Consider the following 15,018-nt stretch of genomic DNA (forward strand, 5'->3'; position numbering starts at 1 on the left):
TTTTTTGTGTGTGTATGTATTTTTCTGAAGTTGGAAACGGGGAGGCAGTCAGACAGACTCCCGCATGTTCCCGACCGGGATCCACCTGGCATGGCCACCAGGAGGTGATGCTCTGCCCATCCGGGACATTGCTCTGTTATAGCCGGAGCCATTCTAGCGCCTGAGGCGGAGGCCACGGAGCCATCCTCAGTGCCTGGGCCAACTTTGCTCCAATGGAGCCTTGGCTGTGGGAGGGGAAGAGAGAGACAGAGAGGAAGGAGAGAGGAAGTGTGGAGAAGTGGATGGGTGCTTCTCCTGTGTTGCCTGACTGGGAATTGAACCTGGGACCTCCACACGCCGGGCAAACGCTCTACCGCTGAGCCAACCAGCCAGGGCGCACACAGTGCTTTTTGATAGCATTTTACTCACAGTAGAACTTTCAAAAGTGGAGTCAATCCTGTCGCTACTTTATTTATTTATTTATTTATTTATTTATTTATTTATTTATTTAGTATTTTTCTGAAGCTGGAAATGGGGAGAGACGGTCAGACAGACTCCTGCATGCACCCGACCGGGATCCACCCGGCACGCCCACCAGGGGCTACGCTCTGCCCACCAGGGGGTGATGCTCTGCCTATCCTGGGCATCGCTATGTTGCGACCAGAGCCACTCCAGCGCCTGAGGCAGAGGCCACAGAGCCATCCCCAGCACCCCGGCCATCCTTGCTCCAATGGAGCCCCAGCTGTGGGAGGGGAAGAGAGAGACAGAGAGGAAGGAGAGGGGGAGGGGTGGAGAAGCAGATGGGCACCTCTCCTGTGTGCCCTGGCTGGGAATCGAACCCAGGACTTCTGCATGCCAGGCCGACGCTCTACCACTGAGCCAACCGGCCAGGGCCCTGTCACTGCTTTATTAACTAAGTTCAGGTACTAGTCTAAATCTTGTGCTGCTTCCCCCTGCACTTGTATGTTATGGAGATGGCTTCTTTCCTTAAACCTCATGAACTCTGCTAGCTTCAGACTTTTCTTCTGCAGCTTCCTCACCCCTCTCAGCCTTCATGGAATCCTTGCTCGGGATTAGGCTTTAGCTTAAGGGAATGTTGTGGCTGGTTTTATTCTCTGTCCAGACCACTGACACTTGCTCTACACAACCACCAATATGATGTTGCCATTTCACAGATGAGAAAACTGAGGTCAAGAAGTCCCAATCTTAGGGCACTCTGGAGCCAGCAATACATCTGCTTTCCCAATACTGGTATTTCCTTGACCCCATAGGAATGTCTAAGAAACTAGCCCAAACCCAGGACCACAGCAGGACCACAGGGTCGAATCTAATCAACTCCTGCAAATGATTTGAGCTGTTGGTGGGCGGCTACTGCTGGAAGGAAGGTCTTTGGACTTTCTCCACCTACCGCTGGTTTTATCCAACATTTTTGACATATTTACCCTGCTTTCTCATTTGCTGTGGCAGCTGGTCCTCCCAAACCCTGCTGTTACAGTAAATGGGTAAGCCAATATTATTCCCATTGATTGATGAGTAAACTAAACCCAGGCAAGGCCCTTATCCTTTGAATCTCCATTTCCCACCTTGCAACCTGATCAGTCTTTCCTCCCAGGGTTGTTGTGAGCAATGAATGAGGAAATGTATAAAAAACCCTCAGAAGAGCCCTAGCACCCACCGACTGCGGCAAATAGAAGCTGCCATTCCTTAACGAGCCATTGTCTTTAGGATGGGCAGAGCCTGAGGTGAACTCCATCCAGGGTCTTCTGAATGTTTCCTCCTGTCCTACAGCTTCCCATTAGCCTGACAGCCCAGCTGTGTCTGGAGCCCTCCTGAAGCTCATTCCCAGGTCAGAATGCCCATGCTTTCCTCTGTGTGGTTCTCTGAGCCCTGCTTCAGCCCCTGGGAAGACTGTGCACTGAGGGCTGCAGCAGGATGCCAGGCATGCAAATCTGCATGCAGGCAGTCATTTGCACAAACTCTCCGTGGTGTGCTCATTTCCAGCCTGTCCCCAGAACGGCACTCAGCCTGAAAAGCCAGCAGATTGCTATTTACAGCTCTGGGCCAGGAGACGGGAGGAGGCTCTGCTCCCGCAAGTCCCGCTTAGGTCTTCTGGCTGCTGTAAGAGGCTGTTCAGCCAACCTTGTCCCGAAGGAGCTCAGAGGTCCTAAACGCTTTTTGCTCAAAGGCCAGCGATTCACCCCAGGTACAGTCTGGTTCCTTGAGGAAACCCACTCAAAGGCAAGTGGGAGAAGGTGTGCCTGGCTCCACCAATAGCCGCCAAGGGACTCTAAACATTCAGAGGGAGGCGGGGATACAGGAGGCCTGTCCAAGCCAGGGACAGCTCTAGCCTCCCTGATGTTGTTCTAGGTCAAGGTTGGCAAACTACGGTGGTGATGGTGGAGAAATATCTGGCCCCCAGACTGTTTTTGTAAATTAAGTTTCATTAGAACACAGATGTGCCCATTCATTTCCACGGCCCATGGCTGCTGTCATGTCACAGACAGTTGAGTAGTTGCGATAGTAACTGTATGGCCCATGAAGCCACAAATCTTTACTGTCTTCTCCTTTATAGAAAATATTTGCTAACCCTACTCTAGCCGAAGCCCCCACCACTGCCTTCTAACAGGCTTCTCTGTCTGGGCTTCCTATAGTCAGTCGGTCCATTCTCTACCCAGCTTCCAGAAGGATCTTTCTTAAGTGCAAATCAAACCAGGCCACCCCTTTGCTTAAAACCCTCCCATGATTCCCCATGGACCTCTGGGTCAAGGGGGAGTACACCACCATAGGGCACCCGGCTGTCCGTGATCCGGCCTCCGCTGTGTCCCTTCTCCTTTTCACCCACCCTGTGCTCCAGCCAGTGCCTCCCCCATCCTCTGAACATTGCTTTTATGGGGGGGAAAAAGAGTCTCAATGAAAATTTACGCAATGTCTACATACAATGCAAACATTTCCATGATCTGATTCTAGCTCTGTTCATTATTTTCAAGCTATTCCCCCCCAGTTCTTTGCAATTAGTAGACTAATAGACAAGCAAATTCTGTTTTGGTTTTTTTTTTTTTTTTGTATTTTTCCAAAGTTGGAAACCGGGAGGCAGTCAGACAGACTCCCGCATGCACCTGACAGGGATCTACCCAGCAAGCCCACCAGGGGGCGATGCTCCCATCCGGGGCATGGCTCTGTCGCAACCAGAGCCATTCTAGTGCCTGAGGCAGAGGCCATGGAGCCATCCTCAGTGCCCGGGCCAACTTTGCTCCAATGGAGCCTTGGCTGCGGGAGGGGAAGAGAGAGACAGAGAGGAAGGAGAGGGGGAGGGGTGGAGAAGCAGATGGGCGCCTCTCCTGTGTGCCCTGGCTGGGAATCGAACCCGGGACTCCTGCACGCCAGGCTGATGCTCTACCACCGAGCCAACCGGCCAGGGCCACAAATTCTGTTTTGTTCAACCACTGTTTGCCACTCAGGTCAACATTCCTTTACTCCATAGACAATCATGCCTCATTTGACTTTTCCTTTAAACCAGTTCTAACATCTGCTCAGTCTCCTCATTGAATGAGCTTAATAAAGTTAACAAGTGTTCGCAACACTAGAATCTATGTAAACACAATAAATTAAATTAAAAAAAAATAAAATAAATAAAGTTAACAAGTGTTCGTTCTTGTACTAGTATCGGAGTCATGATTTTATCCTTTTTTTTCTTGAAGATTTTCTTTTGACAGTTTTCCAGGGAGTTTCTGAGCTTTTCTGTTCATGTTCTCTCTGTTGAGATCCTTCCTGTCTTTTCTGCCTTTTTCTCCTGAAAGTTCTTCCCCAGCATCCCCAGGGACAGGGACATGTAACCCCTCTTCTCTCAGCTGGAACCTCTATCTGTCACCCTCTCCTGGGACTCGTCTCACTGAATAGCAGTTGTTTATGGGCCCGTTCCCCCCTACCTCCTAGCCAACCTAGAAGATCCTCCAGTGGAATAGCTCCCTCTCTCTGCCCCCACCCCCCACATACCCCTAGAACTGTATAGAACATATGGAAGGTGTACAATCAATGGACAGGTCCATTAAAGAATGAATGAACAGCAGATGACAAGACTGCCTATTTAGACAGAAGCCACTAAGAGTGAGACCTGTCTTCCGTGTTCAACCCCACCGACACAATGCCAATGTCTGGCATCTACCAAGTACCCAATAAACACTTGTTGAAAAATAGAGTAACAAAAAAATACTACTTAAGTTCTTGTTCTTGACTCGCTTTTAAATTATCTCCTTTTCTTCCACCATTTAAAAAAAGATTTTATTTATTGATTTTAGAGAGAGGAGAGAAAGAGAGAAAAAGGCAGGAGGGAGGAGTAGGAAGCATCAACTCGCAGTTGCCTTTCGCACGTGCCCTGACCCGGCAAGCCCAGGGCTCGAATTGGTGACCCCAGCACCCCAGGTCAACGCCCCATCCACTGTGCCACCCCAGGTCAGGTCCCTTCCTCTGCTTTTGAAGAGCAAACCTAGCAGCTTCAGAATGCTCCCCTCCCACTCCATAGTTTCATGTATGTATTGCCACTGTGGCATTTCAACCCCTCTGGACCCGGCTCGCCATCGGGGACGGATGGCAATCTCTGTTCTGCTTCACGGTCATCATATGGCAAGGCATGGCTCTAATGAGCCTCTATTTCCCATGGGTCAAACAAGGTCAGTTCAGACATTCCAAGACAGGGGTCCCCAAACTACGGCCCGCAGGCCACATGCGGCCCCCTGAGGCCATTTATCTGGCCCCACCGCACTTCCGGAAGGGGCACCTCTTTCATTGGTTGTCATTGAGAGAAGCACATCGACCATCTCATTAGCCAAAAGCAGGCCCAAAGTCCCCATTGAAATACTGGTCAGTTTGTTGATTTAAATTTACTTGTTCTTTATTTTAAATATTGTATTTGTTCCCGTTTTGTTTTTTTTACTTTAAAATAAGATACGTGCAGTGTGCATAGGGATTTGTTCATAGTTTTTTTTATAGTCTGGCCCTCCAACGGTCTGAGGGACAGTGAACTGGCCCCCTGTGTAAAAAGTTTGGGGACCCCTGTCCCAAGAGATAAAGTACATCAGGCAAAGATATGAATGACCAATAGTGTCCTAATGATGTTTCAGCCCGGAAACCATTTACATTGTAACAGATCCTGCCAATGTAACTCCGCAAAGCCACACAGGGTTAGCTCTGAGCTGTGAGGGCACAGAGAGGTCTTAGGATAGGTGTCTCAAACTTAACCGTGCACAAGAAGCCCCTCGGGGATATTGCTAAAATGCAGGTTTATATCCTGTAGCCCTGGATGGGGCCCAAGAGTCTGCATTTCTAACCAGCCCCCCAACGACGTGATGCTGCCGGTCACTGGACCACAACTCCGGTATAGCAAGGTGCTAGGACACCTTTGAAACAATTCTCAGTGAGCCCAAGGGAGAGATTTTCAGCACGTTGTCAACAGACCGAGGCAATAAATGTTGATGTTGGCAGTTAAGGCTAGGGGACATCTGAGAACAGGCATCTGAGGTTGGTGAGGTGGGGGAGGTCTGCTGCAGGTCCCCAGAGGCCATGGAAACCGGTGGGAGCCCTCTACCAGGCCGGCGGTGCTCCGGAAGCACCAATTCTGGTGGCGGGGCCCATCCATCTGGGCTTTCACACACCCTCCATGGGAGGCTGGTGCTAAAGCCCGAGAACCACTGTGCTAGGTGGAGAGGAAGGGGTAGAGTGTTCTAATTGGAAGATTGGTGTTCTGTTTTCCCTAGCAGAGTTTCAGGCCCATGGCCAGACCATGCAAAGGACATTCATTTATTCATTCATCCATTCACACACTCATCCCTCAGTTTACCCAACCAATAAAGGAGCTGTGCCCATCCTTACATTCATCTATCTGTCTATCCATCCATCCATCTACCCACCGATCGAACATTCATCAACGATGTCCTCAATGTCCGCTGTGTATACTCTGGGGCACAAGAGATACGACTGAAATTGTGGATATATACACCTGTCTTAGCCTCTAAACCAGTAATTCTCAACCAGGAACAGTTTTGTTCTCCTGGGGAATTTGGCAATGTCTGGAGACATTTTTGATTTTCACAACTTGGAGGGAAGTTGGCTATTGGCATCTAGTGGGTAGAGGTCAGGGTTGCTGCTAAACATCCTGCAGTGCGCAGGACAGCCCGCGGCAGTGTTAACAGTGTTGAGGGTGAGAAACTTTGCTCTAGACCAGAGGTTCCAAACTTTTTACACAGGGGGCCAGTTCACTGTCCTTCAGACCGTTGGAGGGCCGGACTATAAAAAAACTATGAACAAATCCCTATGCACACTGCACATATCTTGTTTTAAAGTAAAAAAACAAAATGGGAACAAATACAATATTTAAAATAAAGAACAAGTAAATTTAAATCAACAAACTGACCAGTATTTCAATGGGAACTATGCCCCTCTCACTGACCACCAAGGAAAGAGGTGCTCCTTCCAGAAGTGCAACGGGGGCCAGATAAATGGCCTCAGGGGGCCGCATGTGGCCCGCGGGCCGTAGTTTGGGGACCCCTGCTCTAGACCAATGGTAGTCAACCTAGTCCCAACCACCCACTAGTGAGCGTGCCAGCTTTCATGGTGGGCGGTAGTGGAGCAACCAAAGTATAAATAAAAAGATAGATTTAACTATAGTAAGTTGTTTCATAAAGATCTATTCTGCCAAACAGCGAAAATCTGACATAAAGTACTTGGTAAGTAATTATTATTATATGCTTTAACTTGCTGTAACTCTGCTTTATAAATTTTATAAAGTAAAGTTACTTCCCTACTTTATAAATCACCATTACTGTGGAACCGATGGGCGGTTAGAAAATTTTACTACTAACAGAGATACAAAAGTGGGCGGTAGGTATAAAAAGGTTGACTAACCCTGGTCTAGACTGTGAGCCCCTTGTGGGCAGGAACAATATTGTAGTGACTTTGATATCCCAAGGTCACAGGACAGTGTCTGACCCATAGGAATTGAACAAATATCAAAATACAAGAGGAAATGGCAACACAAAAAACACATTTAAGTACATATGGAACTCCTACAATTCAACAGAATGACAAACAACCCAATAAAAAAATGGGCAAAGATCTGGAACGGGCATTTCTCCAGAGAAGATACACAAATGGCCAACAGGCACATGGAAAGATGCTCAACGTCATTAGCCATTAGGGGACTGCAAATCCAAACTGCAGTGAGATACCCTCTTCACACCTGCTGGAGCAGAAAGGATAGTAATAATAATACAGACAACAACGTGTTGGCGAAGATGTGAAAAATGGGAACCTACACACATTGCTGGCGAGAATGTAGACTGGTGTAGTCTGGCAGTTCCTCAAAAAGTTCAAGAAAGAATGACCGTATGACCCAGCAGCTTCACTCCTGGGTATATATCCCCACAAGTTGAAACATATATAGGTCTTCAACCCAAAACTTGTCCACACACATTCAGAGCCGCCTTATTCACAATATCAAAAACCTGGAAACAACCCAAACGTCCATCAGCTGACGAATGGATGAACAAAGCCGTCTACCCAGACAATAGAATATTATGTAGCCATAGAAAGGGACGAAGTACCGACACATGCTACGTGTTGAAGCCAGACGCCGCAGGCCACGCATTGCCTGACTCCGTTTACGTGAAATATTCAGAACAAGCCAATCTATCTAGTCAGAAAGCAGATTAGTGGTGGCCAGGGACTGTGGGAAAGGAAAGTGACTGCTTAATGGGTACAAGTGTTCCTTCTGGGGCGATGAAGAAGTTCCGACTCTAGATGGTGGTGATGGTTGTGTAATATTGTGAATGTACTAAATGCCACTGAATTGTGCACTTTCAAATGATGAAAATGGTTAATTTTATGTTATGTGTGTTTCAGCATCATAAAAAAATGCATTTATGTGAGCACTAAAGGCTCATCGAGTCTCTGCTGTGTGCCAGGAACTGTAGTATGCATTTGGGGCGCAGGAGCAAATGAGCCCCTCCAGGAATTACAGAAAGGGATAAGACCAGCCCACGTCCCTGGATACAAGGAAGCCTCGGATGGGGGTGCCGGGCGCTGGGGGGAGGAGGAATGGGCCTCCAGGCCGTGGGTGGAAGGACAGAGGAGATGAGCTGTAAAGGGTAGAATGGGAGATAGCTCCTGAAGGAGGAGGGAAATTTGCCCTTGGAGAGTTGATCCGGAGATTGAAGGAGTGTGTAATTAGAGGCTGCATCATGCAATTCTGTCCCCACGACGGGCGAGACAGTTGAATGGATGGAGCGTCTAGAAAAGGAAGCAGAGCTAGAAGCAAGGAAGAGAGCGGTTAAGTTATGCTTAGAACCTTGTTCCCTGGACTTTCTGCTGGGCGACCGCAGAGAGCGGGGTTGTTGATTCAGCTAGCTGTCACTGTGAGGCTTTTGTCCTCTGCGTCCCGGCAAGGGGGTGGGCAAGCAGAGAGAAGGGGACAGGCAGGACTCCCGTTACCTACACAGGACTGTGTCCCGGTGTTTGAACACGGTTTCAGTTATCTTCGTAATAACCCCACGAAGTGGGTTCCCCACTCCCTTTTCTTCTCCTTTTTAAAAATGAAACATACAGAGTATTTCCTTGTTAAAGAGGGGGAAGTGAGAGGTAAAGTGGCCGTGGCCTGAGGCGGCCCTGCTGGAGGAAGCCCAGCTCAGTTTCCGTCAGTCTGTCCCCAAAACCCACCAGGACGCTGGTGGAAGGAGCTCCCGTGGTCGGGCAGAGGCTCAGCCGAGAGGTGAGGCCTCAGATTCCTGTCTGCTGGCCTCAGAACTCTCAGGAAGCCCACAGGCCCGAGTTTCAGCCCCTGACAACTGCCACCGTGACCACATCCCTGCAGAGAGGGACCAGGGTCCGCAGGTCCCCAGACCACATCCATCACGCAGACACTGTGGGGGCAAAGGTGGCATTCCTCCTGGGGGCGGGGCAGCTGAAAGAGCCCCTACCTGGGGTTCGGAACTCGGGCCGGAGTCCCACTGCCGTGCTTCCTGGCTGAGGGACCCCAAGCAAGTGTCTCAACCATCGTGGGCTCTGCTTTGCTCAGTTTTAATGCACTGGAAGCAGGCTAGGGTACTAGATCTTTTCTCCTATGAATATTTTCTTATCTATATAGGTCTTTGTCATGCTCCTCACTTCCCTAACTACCAATGGTCATATGCATTTACATATATATCATATATATGTGTATATATATATATATATATATATTCCAAATATGGGATTATACTGTAGGGATTGATCCTATGTTATAATAAATTTCGGAGACCTTTCTGGGTCAGGAAGGTAAATCTACTTAATTCTTTAAGAACTACGCTCATTCCCCCATGTGACTGCACCGTAATGTAACCCGTCCCCTGGCCAGTAGTAAAAGCCCGCAGTCCCGTGCTCCTCTCCCTGTGTGCACGCGCGAGCATTTCTACAGGGGCTTATTAGAAGTGAGACGGCTCAGCCAAAGGGCACACAGTGTGTAAACTTTGAAAGACATTGCCAAATGATCTTTTAAAGAAGGCTCCAGCACTAGGTCACTTTTGAAACTTTTATAACTGGCACGACTGCTCCTTTGTCCTCTAGCAGGACAGGAAATAACACCCCGAGAAAGTCACTGAACCTCATGAGCCTCAGCTTGCTCCTCTGTGAAATGGGGGAACCTGGAGTATTACACACACAGGTCATTAGGAGATGGCGGCGTCTTGTTTAAAATGTGAGGGATGGCCCTGACGGGATAGCTCGGTGGGTTGGAGCATCATCTGGATACGCAGAGGTTGTGGGTTCGGTGCCGGTCAGGGCACATGCAGGAACAGATCTGTGTTTCTGTCTAGCTCTCCCCGTTCCTCTCTCTCTCAAATCAATAAATAGAATTAAAATAAATAAATCAAATAGGTGAGGGATTAAAACTGTCATCAGCACTGGGAGGCTCAGGGGCTGAACAGCACCCCCTCCATCACGCAGAAAGCAGACCGGAGGAGCCGGAGCAAGGAGGGTGCTGCCTTTAACCCAACATCCACTCTGCGCAAGGCACATGTTAGACCAGCGTTCTCAGGGCGCGTGGGGGCGATAACTTTGCCCCTCAGGGGACATCTGGGCAACGCTTGGAGGCAGTTCTAGTTGTCATAACTAGAGGGCGTGGCGAGTGGCATCTAACGGGTAGCATGCAGGAATGGCGCTGAGCATCCCATAGTGTAAGGATGCCACTAGACAGGACTCGTCAACCCAACTGCCTACAGTGCTGAGGATAACCCCTGCTCCAGACCTGTCTCTAATCTGATGCCTACCTCCCAACAAACCTCATCCAAGGCTGGGTATACTAAGGTTCAGAGAGCTGAGTGACTTGCCCAAGGTCTGCAAGGCAGCAGCAGTAGCCAGGAGTTGACCTCTGGCCCCATATGACCTTAGGGTCTGTGGTCCATTCCATATACTGCACTGTCTTTATGGGCAGACATCACTCTTGTCGACTCTTCACTGCTTTGGCCCCTGGCAGATTACCTACTGGGTAGGTTATAAGTTTTACCTAAATGCACAAACTCCCTACTGTTTTAGAGGTTTTACGACTTTGGGCGAGTAGTCATAATCATTGTTTCCATTTACTGTGTGCTATATACTTGCTGAAGATTAACTCATTTTACTCTGTTAAGGACACCGAGCGAACCAGGTCACAGAGAGGTTAATAATTGTCCCAAGATCACATAGTAAGTAGCAGGTTCGGGCTCTAGACTCAGATAAGGGGGTTCAGAGACCAAGCTCTCCACCCCTATGCACTATGGTTCCCCTCAGGCTCTAAACGTTCACCTTGGCACCTTGAACTTGGCTCCTATTCCTATTCTAAAATGGAGTAGGACTGACCAGAGTTCCAGCTCTGGACCCATCCAGTGCCTCAGGAAAAGAAGCCGTGCTCTGAGCAGGGACGGGAGATTGCTGCAGGGAGCTCGGGGCTGAAGGGAATGTCCAGGGACTGAGGGAGAAGAGGCCCTGAAGGAAGGCGACATGACTTCCTCGGGCCCTGTCCCTAGTTCCTGGAGTGAGGTGAGCTATGCACCCTGAGGGAACTGCAGAAGCCTTGGCTCCAGCATATTGCAAACAACCTTATTTACTCTCCTGGGACGATCTGGACTTTGGCAAGCCTAAATTTGGCAGTGGGCTCAATAAAAATACTACAAGGGGTGAGTGGTGAAGTGAAAACTCCCAGGAATGGATTCTACCAGGTGGCCTGTTGGAGGGTGGCGCTGAGTTCCGGCTTTGCCCCTTCCTAGTTTCGTGACATTGGCAGAGCCTCAGCACCTGCTCTGACAAGTGGGGACAGCAGTGCCCGGTGGTCGGGTTGTAAATGTGAGGACTGCAGGTAGTGTCCAGAACCCTCGAACGACAGAAGCCCTGGAGAGGCTGTGACCAGCTTTGCCACCCACTGACTGAGTGACCTTGAGCAAGTCCCTTCCGCTCTTCGTGCTTCCGTTTGCTTAACTGTCAAGGATCTTGATCTAGAAGCCCTCTGAGGTCTTAGGGCTCCAGACTGGGCCACTTCTTTCTCCCCAGGGCTGACCTCTTTGGGCATCCAAGACACATTTCTCCACACTCCAGGTCGCTAGGGCAGATCCAAAGAGTGAGGCAAGCTCCTTGCCTTTCTCTTCCCTTCCTCCACAATCTGGCCCGCTAGAGTAGAGCTGCTCCTAGCCCCTCAAGTCACCATCATCTTGTCCCTCCGGCCAGCTTCACGGAAGCAGCAAAACCAACACCGTCTCCGGCTCAGTGGATGGCTCCTGCAGCATCCACCTCCCTGGTCACGAGCCTAGGGAATTCCACTGGGCCATGCCCAAGGAGCTGGGGCAAGCGGGCAGCCCAGGGAGCAAACTGGGGCCCTTCTCTCTGCACGGACACCCTCTTCTCCAGGACAGGGGTGGGCTGCCTCATGGGGGGGGGTATTCTGAATACAGCCCTTTATGTGTGGGAGGGTGGGTGGGTGGGTGTTGGGGCACCGGGGGTCACTGCTCGTTCTGCTGCCTTAGAGGACATCTCTGCTGTCAGAGTTTGGAGGCTCCTAGAAGGGTCTCTAGGCTCAGGACCCCAGGTTTAGGCTTCAGTCAGTAGGCCTTCTTACTGAACCTCTTGCTCTGGTCTTATCTCTGGCCAGGGTCAGGAAAGGTGAGATGGAATTAGGTGGAGCAGCGAGGGGTGGCAGTGAAGCTGGGGAAGGTTGGGATCAGATGAGGTGGGAAGGGTGGGTGTGGGGTGTTAATGAGATGAGGTTTGTGTGAAAGGGTGAGACAGGGATGGAGCGAGGGGGCTGACTGGTATGAGTGGGTATCCAGACCCTCGCCTTGTTTCTGAGTAAAAGCCCCTCATCGTACATCTCTACTGGAGGAAGAGTGGAAATCCCCCCCAATGGCTTTAGTGGTGGTGTGGAGGCAACCGCGTCTTTCATGGGTAGGGAAGGGGGGCTGTGGGGGAAGGGGCAGGAAGTCACCTCTAAAGGCAAATTCCGGAGCCTAGTTTCTGAGAGGGATGCAGGTAGTTCCATATTGGGTTGGAGGGTGACATGCCAAGTCTCTGCCCCGGGAGATCCTTGTCTGAAGGAGAGGCTAGTTTCCCAGGTTATCTGGGAGCCTCCATTTTTCATGGGGAGAGCACGCTGTACCTATGCGCTTAGAAGACCCCATCATTCAGGAGGGTAGGTGGGGAGAAATTCAAACTTAGTTTTTAGGGAGGGGGAAGGGACATGGGCCTCCAAAGAAATGAGAGGGCCCTAGGTACCTGGAGAAGACGGACCCCGTTGGCGGGGGCACATTTCAAGGGGTACATTAGGGAGGAGAACCTTATCTCTAGAACCTAGGGTCAAGAGAAAGAGCCCATTTCTTAAGGAAAAAGAAAGCTATTTGTTCTCTGGAAGATGGGAGACCCCTTTTTCTCTTCGGGGGAGGGGACCTGTGTCTCAGGAGGATGAGGGCCGTGTCTCCGAGAGAAGATGCCGGGCTTTTGCTCCCTGGGGGCAGGGCCAAAGGACTCCATCTCGACTCTCCGCAGAAGGGCCCGCCCACACGCCCCAGCGCCTCGTCCTTACCTCCAGGCCCCGGCTCCGATGTGTGGACTCCGATCTGCGGGGCCCCGACTTGCGGGATCTGCACCCTGCGCTCCGGCTGCGCTAGGTCTCTGCCCCGCTCCCCCAGCGACTCGCGGGTCTCCCTGGCTCCGCCGAGTCGCGCGGGCCAATCAGCGCTACCGGCCCCGGCCCTCGCTCGCGCCGCGGCCAATGAGCGTGCTCGCCACGGGCCGCCGCCCCCGGGGGAAGGGGGAAGGTGGGGAGGGGGTAGAGTCCGGTCTCCCGGGCCGCGGGAGCCGGGGGCCTAGAGGAGGGACTGCGGGGCCTGGAGGAGGGACCGCGGGGGCCGGGAGCGAGGACTGGAGCGGTGGAAGAAGCGGCCGAGGATCCCCATAAAGCCGGAATGAAGCCCATCTGATGGGGGGCTGAGAGCCCGTCTTTAAAAGGGGGGCGGGAGTGGCAGCTCTACTGATTGATTTAACCTTGACCTTAATTACACGCTGCCCTTTTTCTGGACCCTTGAGACTGCGGGTGAGTGCACTTGCCCTCACTGCACCCCACGCCCCAGAACCCGGACTCTGGAACCTTAAGAGTCAGAGTCAGACGGGTTTCACATGAAAAGAAGGGGGGGAAAGCATCATGCTTTGACCCCCTCCACCCCCAAGGTGGGTGCTCATGGCTCTCTCGCTCAGTCCTTCAAGCCGCCCTTCACTTAACACCTCCTGGCCCACCAGATCCAGAAGGCAAACAGCTTGTGTATTGTGGGTGCAGTGCAAAGAGCACTGGATTAGGAGTTCGTGGTTCCTTCTGAAAGATCTAGGGCAAGTCACTCCACCTCCCCGATTCTCAATTTCCTAAATAATAAATGGAAATGACAGTGATAATACCTCCTTCATGGGTGCAGATGAGATTGGAGAAGTGATGAAGGCACTTTAATAAAAATTAAAATGCTGTATCAAAACTAGTTAATACTGCCTGAACTGTGGTGGTGCAGTGGATAAAATGTCAACCTGGAAACGCTGAGGTTGCTGGTTCAAAACCCTGGGCTTGCCTGGTCAAGGCACATATGGGAGTTGATGCTTTCTGCTCCTCCCCCCTTCTCTCTCTCTCTGTCCCCTCTCTAAAATAAATAAATAAAATCTTTATAAAAAAAAACAAAAACTAGTTAATACTAAAATGTGAATGACTGATAACCCCATAGCTTTCTAAAGTTATCTGGGAAAAGGATACATACAGTACATTCATTTAGTGGTAAAATCAAAGACACAAGAAACTGCCCATCAGAACAACATGAGATCACCAAGTGCTCATAACGAATGATGGACTGGTGATTCCAGACCTTAAAAGGCCAAGAAAGAATACTGCTTAGTTTTCTCCACTCGGTCTCATCAGGTAATTATTTAGTCTGCTGGAATCTTACAAACTCCTAAAGTCCCACCTTCCAGCCTTCGGGGAATCCAGGCTGCCTTATCTCTGATTAGGAATGGAGGACTGTAGTCCTAGAAATTACAATTTAAGATAAATATAATGCAAACAAATAAATAAACACTTTCAACCAACCACCTGTCTCCTAGTGCGCTCTGTGACTGTAGGAACCAAACAGAAACAATAAATAAGAATAAATAATTCAAAGGAACAGACAGAAAATATAATTGATCCAAAGTTCCGCTGAAACTGAGAGCTTAGACAACCTCTCCTGTACGTAAATCTTGTCATATTGCTTGCAGAACTTTATGAGGCCAGTGTTATACATCTAGCAATTTTTTCCTTAATACCTAAGCCATGGCCTGACCTGTGGTGGCGCAGTGGATAAAGTGTCCACCTGGAATGCTGAGGTCCCCGGTTCAAAACCCTGGGCTTGTCCGGTCAAGGCACATATGGGAGTTGAAGCTTCCTGCTCCTCCCTTCTCTCCCACTTTCTCTCTCTCTCTCTCTCTCTCTCTCTCTGCTCTAAAATGAATAAATAAAGTTTAAAAATAAAAAGTAAAAAA

At 50.1% G+C, this 15,018-nt stretch overlaps 1 protein-coding gene across 1 annotated transcript in view; it reads right to left on the reverse strand.

Moving 5' to 3' along the window:
* Window positions 1–13,202, reverse strand: part of ABAT (4-aminobutyrate aminotransferase) — a 94,775-nt gene extending 81,573 nt beyond the window's left edge. The window contains exon 1 of the mRNA XM_066274916.1: window positions 13,049–13,202. The gene's annotated coding sequence lies outside the window, so the exon portion shown is untranslated. The remainder of the gene's footprint in view (window positions 1–13,048) is intronic.
* Window positions 13,203–15,018: the final 1,816 nt, after the last annotated feature.

The sequence above is a fragment of the Saccopteryx bilineata genome, chromosome 4, assembly GCF_036850765.1.
Source record: "Saccopteryx bilineata isolate mSacBil1 chromosome 4, mSacBil1_pri_phased_curated, whole genome shotgun sequence".
Lineage (NCBI taxonomy): Eukaryota > Metazoa > Chordata > Mammalia > Chiroptera > Emballonuridae > Saccopteryx > Saccopteryx bilineata.